Source organism: Vombatus ursinus, unplaced genomic scaffold (genome assembly GCF_900497805.2).
Source record: "Vombatus ursinus unplaced genomic scaffold, bare-nosed wombat genome assembly UNPS02000577.1, whole genome shotgun sequence".
NCBI lineage: Eukaryota > Metazoa > Chordata > Mammalia > Diprotodontia > Vombatidae > Vombatus > Vombatus ursinus.
Window position 1 is genome coordinate 6422494 of NW_020940355.1, and position 8953 is coordinate 6431446.

Consider the following 8953-nt stretch of genomic DNA (forward strand, 5'->3'; position numbering starts at 1 on the left):
AACTGCATTCCTATGATAGAGGATAAACCTATGAGCTTCAAAAAGTCAAAAGATCTAGAACTTCTCATAGACATGCTAGCAGTGTCCTGGAGCAGCCCTACCTAGGCCACCTTCTAGGAATCTAGCCTGCTAATATAAAATGGAGTGTGGAAGAGTAGTCCCAGATTCTGAACTACATATAAACGACTAACAGTAGCATATGAGACCAAAAACTATCCCCCAATAGGTGAGTGGTTAAACAAACTGTTTTCAAAAGAAAAACTGAAAATTATTAAAAACCATATGAAAGAATACTTCAAATCACTAAGAATAAGGGAAATACAAATAAAAAATGCTGAGGATTCACATCATACCAAGCAAACTGGAAAAGGTCACAAAAGATGAGAATAGTCAAGGTTGGGAAAATGTTAGGAAAAGATGGACACACTGGTGCATTGTTGGTGAAGCTGTGAATTCATAAAGCCATTCTGGAAAGCAGTTTGGAAATTATGTGAAAAGAATATCTAAAATGTCTTTTATCCAAAGACTCCATTGCTAGGTATCTATCCAAAAGAGGCCAATGACAAAAAAAAAAAAAAAAAGACTCCATGTACTCCCATCATTTGCATAGCAGCATTTTTCTCAGTAGCAAAGAATTGGAAACCAAGTAGTTACTCATTGATTGAAGAATGACAAATCAAATTGTAGTACATGAATGTAATGGAATATTACTCAGATGTAAGAAATTGCTTCAGTCCTACTTGTGAGCCCCTGGACACAGCTGACAGAAGTGTCACAACCAGACTGAGTTAATTACAAATTCATGTTATTCAATTTTGGCTGGGCCCTCCCCATAACAAGGCAGTCCTTTTATTCCTCCATAATTGATTTGTTATCTCACTCCTCACAGCAGCTATTCCAAATATTCTCCTCCCTCCTCAGTCTCCCACCCACCCCCACACAATGACTTCTAGGCCTCAGGTAAAGACCTTGCTTCCTATTTTACTAAAGATATTAGGCTATAAGTTCTCTCCTCTCTTATTCTCTTTATTCTAAAATCTCCTATCATTGGCCACTTCTTCTTTCCCAAAGCAGTTAATAAACGCACAAGGTAGTATAGGCAGAAATCATAAATTCATAAAGTGTTTGAATGAACGAAAGAGGGAAAGAGCTATAAATGGCTACCTTTGGGTGGAGATTTGTCTATCCTTAAGGATTACTTCCAAAACCACAAGTATGCCCACTTATGGAATGTCTCTTAGGAGTCTCTATTTGTATAATGAAAAGAGTACCCAATTTGTACTCAGAGGACACAGGTTTGAATCCTGTCTTTGCTGCTTAATACCTGTGTGACTATGAGCAAGGTACTTAATCAGAGAGGCTCAGTTTCTTTGGCTGTAAAATGTAGATGATAAAACTTTCTCTACCTACTTCAGGAATGTTTTGTGCTAAAAGCATTTTTAAATTATTAAAAAATATATTGCATAAAGTATTGTATAAAAGGGTGTCATAGGAGAAGACTAGGCTGAATGAATCACATTTATGACCAGGTTTAACAGTATCTCTGCCCTACTATGGATAAAGGTCACAACACAAAGCTCATTTGTTTTTATTCTGAGTTTTCTTTCCTGAAGAAGATATTTAAGTGTCTGATTTATGCTGCTTTTATCTCTAATCATATTGGTGCCTTTTAAGGGCAATACATTTATTTTCCTTAAGACCTTTGAAATGAAATTGATTTCACTTTCTGTCTTGACACTTAGTTCTTTGTAAGGAATGAATAAGAGCCTTGTATAGAGAAAGGCAGTTTGGTGGAGTGAGAGGTGGCCTTAAGAATTAGAGGATCTACTGTTTAAATCCCATCTTTGCTACTGATTAGTTATGTCAATGTTGGCAAGTTGCTTAACTTAGGGGTCTCAGTTTCCTAAACTGTAAAATGAGGGAATTGAATTAGATGATCTCTAAAGTACCTTTCAATTCTATTTTATTCAAATCACTTAATAGGTCCATGAGTTAGAAACCTTTGGATAGTGGTTTACCTTCACTTTGTCTACTGAGGTAGTCAAATAGGAAAATGAACAGTTGATCTAGTAAATTTGATTAGAGTTCTCAAAGAGATAGTCAAGTAGACATCTATATAATGTGATTTAAGGGATGTCAACAGACTGTTATTGCTGTTGTTCAGTTGTTCATTTGTGTCTAACTCTTTATGACCGCTAGCATACCAGGCAGGCCCTTCTGTTCTTTACTGTGTCCTGAAGTCTGTCCAAGCTCATGTTCGTTGCTTCCATGACACTGTCTGTCCATCTCTTCCACTTCCGCCATTCACTTCTATTTTTGCCTTCAATTTTTCCTAGAATAAGACTTTGCAATGTATCCTATCTTTTCATTATGTGGCCAAAGTATTTAAGCTTCAGCTTCTGTATTTATCCTTCCAATGAATAGTTAGAGTTAATTTCTTTAAGTGCAGATAGATTCAATCTCCTTGTTGTTCAAAGTGCTCTCAAAAGTCTTCTCGGTGCTACAAATCGATTCTATGGACACTCAACTTTCTTTATAGTCTACAAGGCTGTCGTTTCTGTTCAGTTGCGTCCAACTTTTCATGACTCCAAGAACCATATTGTTCATGGGGTTTTCTTGGCAAAGATACTGGAGTGGTTTGCCATTTCCTTTTCCAGTGGATTAAGGCAAACAGAGGTTAAATGACCTGTCTAGGGTCACACAGGTAGTAAGTGTCTGAGGCCAGATTTGAATTCAGGTCTTCCTGACTGCAGGCCCAGCCCTCCATTCACTGCACCATCTAGCTGCCTCATCCAAAAGGCTGTACCTAACTAAAAATATCCCTTCATTCTGTCATGGTGTTGTCTCCCTCTTATCCCCTCTAGCATGAAATTTGAATTGTTAGAGTCACTAATGATTTAGAAAAAATGGGAACATTACCTTCAGAAGACCATTATTAATAGTTATAATGGGGAGGAGGAGAGAAAAGGAATATTCATATAGCATTTACTATGTGCCAGGCAATATACTACTCGCTTCATAAATATCTCATTTAATCCTCACAGCAACCATGTAAAGCAGGGGCTGATATTATCTCCATTTTACAGTTGAGGAAACTGAGAAAAACAGTTTAAGTTAATTGCCCAGGGTCACATACCTAATAAGTGTCTGAGGCCAGTTAGGAATTTAAGTCTTCTTGATTTCAGATCCAAGGTGAGTTCATTATACTGTACAACCTCTACAGGGTGAATAAACCTCAATGGTGGAGAGAAAAATGATTACTGTAAGTCATAGGTTGCACCAGGATGGGAACAAGCTAAATAAGACAGATCCAAAGCAGGTAGAGGTACTCAGGTTGGATTCCAGAATGGATATCTCAGTGCTAGAGACACTGAGGAGAGGGAAAAGGAGATTGAGGAGAGGAAATGTAAAGGAGATTCTTATCTCAGAGGCCTAAGAATCAATACCTCTATTGCAATTTTGAAAATATGCCCACAAATAAGACCCAGAAGAGAAGAATGAAAGGAAAATTCCCCAAAGCAAATATCCTTTTTTTTCCTTTGAATGCAAGATTTGAAGGCCTAAAATTTTTAACTACTGCCTCAACTGTTCATTTCACTTCAGCCTATACAGATGTAGCCACTTTTGTAGAGATGTGGAAATCCCCTTTCTTTGCCCCTATTAACCTCCTTTAAGGATCAAAGCATTCCAAAGTTGAGGTTTTATCTGCTTGCTTCTAGCAATGCTGTGTACTGACAGCCTGTGTTCTCAGATTTACTGATCTCCAAGGGCACTTATATACCTACTGTTTATTTATTTTGGAATTATTTTATTATCAGTTTTAGGAAGTTATTAACAGGTGCCAAGACAGAAGGCCCACAGAGAGCAATTATTATTCATCCTTTGGATATGCCCTGACCTGACCTTGGGAAGAAAGTGCAGTTCTTTTTGGTAAATGGAGAGAATAAGAGCTCCTTCACTGGGTGTCCAGGGAGATTACAACACACTATGTTTTGCCGTTTTACACTAAGTATTGTGATATACCAGAGTCAAGCTTGCCACAATAATAATAATTAATAATAATAATCAGCTAGTGTTTGTATAGCACCTTAAGATTTGCAAGACGCTTTATAAATATTATCTCATTTTATCCTCACAGCAAAAACTTGGGGAGGTAGGTACTATTATTATACCCATTTTGCAGATGAGAAAACTGAGACAGAAAGAGGTTAACTGCTTGCCCAAGGTCACACACAGAGGAAGAATCTGAGGCTGTATTTGAACTCAAGTCTTCCTGGCTTTCACAGTCTATCCACTACCTAGCATCCTCCCCTCCACAATCCACCACCTCAAAAAAAAAAAAAAGCCCAAGCTGCTCAGATGGTCCATAGTCAAAATTTCTTGAGTTTTTGCTCATGTCCTGCCTACTTTCTCAATCACTTTCTGTTTCTCCTTGATGACTCATTTCTAATAAATCACACTCTGTATGAGATGGTACTACAATTTATGGGACTGATCAAAAATATATAAATCAAAATCTGTACTTCCAAATAAGACTTTCACCAAAGCATTAATCTCAGAAAGTATTTTGCTTATTTCAATGATCTTGCCATTGAACACATTTTGGAATTGGTTTAAGAAACAAATAAGTCATAAGAAAAAAGACCCCAAATACACCAAAGCATTTATAGCTGTACTTTTTGTGACAGCAAAGAATTGGGAACAAATGGAGATGGCTATCTATTGGGAAATGGCTACAAGGGATGGGGAACCTGTGGCCTTGAGGCCACAGGTAATCCTGTAGGTCCTCAAGTGTGGCCCTTTGACTGAATCCAAACTTCACAGAACAAATCCCCTTAATAAAAGGATTTGTTCTATAAAACTTGGGCTCAGTCAAAAGGCAGCACTCAAGGTCCCAGAAGGCTACATGCGGCCTTGAAGCCACAGATTCCTCACGCCTGGGTTAAACAAATTGTGGTGCATCAATGTAGTGAAATATTACTGTGCTATAAGAAATGATGTGTGTAATAAGTACAGAGAAGCATGGAAAAATCTATATGAACTGATAAAGAGTGAGGTGAACACAGCCAAAAATACAGAATACACAATGACTACAATGTTGTAAGCAGAAAAAAATACGCATACACAAAAAGTCAAAAGTGAATGGTGCAAAATTATAAAGAACATACATGACTCGAAAGAAGAGATACAAAATAATAGTCCCAAAGGTGGGATATCCACAAGTGTTATACACTGCATATATTTTTAGACTTTTTTCAAAGTATTGTTCAGTTATGCTGTTTTTTTCTTCTTTTGTTTCTTTTTTTTTTCAAAAATGCCATTTATAATGCATGATAACTCTCTGAGAGGAAGAGGGAAAAGCATACTGGGGAAAACTATGATGATGCAAAAAATACATCAATAAAGCTTATTTTAAACAAAGAAACAAAGGCATCATAGAAGAAATTTTATTTCTTTACTTTATAGTCATCCCCCCTTTAAAAAAAAAATGTTTTCTCCTATGGCAGAGGCATTGTGGTACCATTTATAGTATGCTAGGTTTGGAGTTAGGAAGATGGAGGTCTAGACGATCTACAAAACAGTCAATCAAACCCTGATTTGTAGAAATAATCAGTTTCCAAGGTATAAATGCTCATATTGAAGATTTAATATAGATCATAGCAAAGGAAGAGATCTTAGTATCCCAACATGCTCTGAGCAATGATAATATTATGGGATAAGTATAAAACAATGGCTCTCAATTTCTTTTTCCTTTTTGCTTGTGGCCCAGTATCATTCTTTGCTATGAAGAATTGCAGCGCATAGCAAGAGTTGGGGGTCTTGTACTTGTTCATGGGATTGGGAATATAAATTCAAAACAATTTGTGAGAGGCTTGTACGTATGCTTGTGATTGCAAGCATAAGTTCAATACCCATTCACTGCACATTTGATGAAACTCAGGGCACACAAGTGTGCCCAGGGCACCCTTTAAGAAATGCTGGTGTATAACACACCAAAAGTGCCTAAAATCACAGAACTGCAGAGTTGGCAATGTCCTCAGAGATAATTCAGTCTAAATCACTTTTGAAAAGTTAATCCTATCAATATCCATTAAAAGAGATTCTTTATTTGTCCAGGAAACCACCCTTGATTTAGCTAACTCTTACTTGTCCTTATCTACTTTATATTTCTTCTGAACTTACATATTCTATTTTCACTGCTAAATGGAACTTTGTTAAGGTTTCATTAAGTGTAAGGTGAAAATCCTATAGCTTTGTTTCACTTATAGATGACAGTTGGGTATATAAAGTGTGGTATGTTCAACAAAATTAGTCAAATATTGAGGAAGATCATGTCACCCAGGTGTTTCAACAGAAAGACTCAGCATGTCCATCAAATGTCCTTGTTGAGTAGCTTTATGAATGCCAGCAGGAATCCAAAAGAAAGTGAATGTTTCACTCATTTTGTCCCACATAGGCGCTCTTCAATTCAATTGGTTCATATTACCTGGAGACATTTATCTAGTTAATTTGTTGATTGAGGTTGGAGGGAAAGGGACACCTGTCTATATTATCTGTATAATTACTTCACTCATATATCTCACTTTGGGTGTGAAAAACTAAGAGCAAACCCTTCCCATTTAGCAAAATGGAATGGAGAGTTGAGCAATTATACTGTGAATTGATCAATGCAGTCAGTCTGAAAAATTCAGGCAAATGTGAAAACCTCATTTTACCCCCCCTCAGCAACTGCATATTTTTTTTTTGCTTGAATTATCCTGATGATGGCTTCAACTTTCTACTTCATTCTGCCTTAGTGTAGACAATGTCAGCTGGACAGTGATAGTGATGAGCTAGGATTGCTGGAGGAAGGAGAAAAAGGCAACCATGAAAAGAGCCTTATCCAGGCCTTGCATCTGCTTCTTTCCCACTCTGTCCAAGCCAAAATGCCCACTCTCAGCCATCTTTATAACAGGTGACAATACAGGAACTATTGAGATCTCTCATCCTGCTCTTCTAAGCTTCAGAAACAGCACTCTATGAATCCCATTCCACTGAAAGAAATCCCTACTTGGAAGACAGTGGCTATTTGATTGCATCTCAGCTGCTTTTCAAGGTCAAGCACTCTGACAAGACTTGACAGATAATGATTAAAATGTATGGAAATTGCCAAGGATCAACCCAAGTTAGTGGCTCCCAAACAACGGGCCATATAACAAGAGTACTGAAGACATAGGTTAAATTGTTGGTTCGTCCATCACATACCAGCTTTGTGACCTTCTACAAATCACTTAACCCATCTGAGTCTCTATAAAGTGGGGATAATAATCCTCACACTACAAACCCAGAGGGGTTTATGAGGCTCAAGGAAGATAACGTATGTAAAGCACTTGGAGCTCTGATTATCTCCCCCACATAGCAAGGATTTGAGATAGGTTTACTTTTTTCCTACGTTACCCATGGATATAATTTGCTCATTCCTATTCTGTGCCTTTGCACACAATTTCCATCTGGAATGAATGTCTTCTTGCCTCCTCTCTACTGATATATATGTTCCTCCCCTCCTTCAAAATCAATTTCAAACTACATTGTCCAAAAAGATGTTTCTGGTTATTCCAATCCCATTCTGTCTACTTGTACTGTTTGTGTACCCTCTGCTTTTATTTACTCAACTTGCATTCATTTATTTTTAGTTTTGTAAAAAGTTCTTTAATTTTGGTTGTTTAATTTAATACTATGTTTTGCTTCTGAATTCTATTTGTATCACAATATTATGAACTTATTCATATGCCCCTTTGAAAAACTCTTAGTCTTTTCCTCATGTGTAACTTTTATGTCACTGGTACCAGTCTTTTAGGCTGCATTTCCCATATTCTGGTTCTTATTAGCCCATTGCCTTATGTCCAGTGCCCAGCACCTAGTGAGTTGCTCAGTGAATGTGACTGATGGAATGATTTCAAGTATCCTCAGAGGATGGTCATTATCAATGCACCTACACCTGAAAGCATGTCAGATGTCACTGTCAGCCTGGCAGAAAGAAACTGACCGGTGAATTCTAATAATTTGGTAGTTAGTTTGCTCTCCAGTTACCAAATTTCTGGAAAAATTCTCCTTTGATTGACTCCAGAGAAAGCATTCTATCCAGACTCATGTTTACCACAGTAGTGGTAGAAGTGGAAAGGGCCTGGGTTGGGGGTGGGGAGAAAAATGCAGCTTTAAACTTGTGTGTAAGCAATGTTGCTAATACAGACGTTGAGACACTCAAGCCCTGTGCAGAGTTGACACATTCTTTCCACCACCCCCACCATATCTCAAGCATCAGATCACTAATTCATGCACAGGATAAAAAAAACTGCCAAATTATGAGACTACAAAGAGAGGAAACTCAGACACCTGTCATTGTGATGAAAGCAGCCCCAGCCTCTGACCTTGGCCAGTTCAAGGTCGATACTGAGACGAATCAGTCAGAAAGAGCAGCGTGTGCTGACTCCATTAGCGTTGGTTGTGTGCACTCTTGGTAGCACTGCATCTCCTGTCAATTAGTGTGGGTAAACTGGGGACTGCTGATTGCTGGAGACACGGCATACATGGGGAGCTGCTCCTACCTTTACTTCTACACCCTACTGCATTTTAATTAGCCCCAGTCCCTTGGCTATTCCTTCAGAGATTCATTATTGCCATCTTTGAGAAACTCAAGAAAGGTATTTTTTTTTTACATTTCACATCATTAATTAGAAGAAATGTTGAACATTCTAGCAATCATGTTTGATATTATTATGTGGCTAGCAAAAGCTTTCAGCACTTCTCAGAACAATACCATATACTTCAGCCAGAACTACAAGTAGCTGGACTAACCATAGATTCAAAAGGGCATAGACAGGGAAATTTCCAGTTGTGGAGAGATGGGAAGCAGCCAGCAGTGAAGCAAAGAGGGAGTCACATGCAGATGGGTGCAACTTTCTACCAAGGCTCT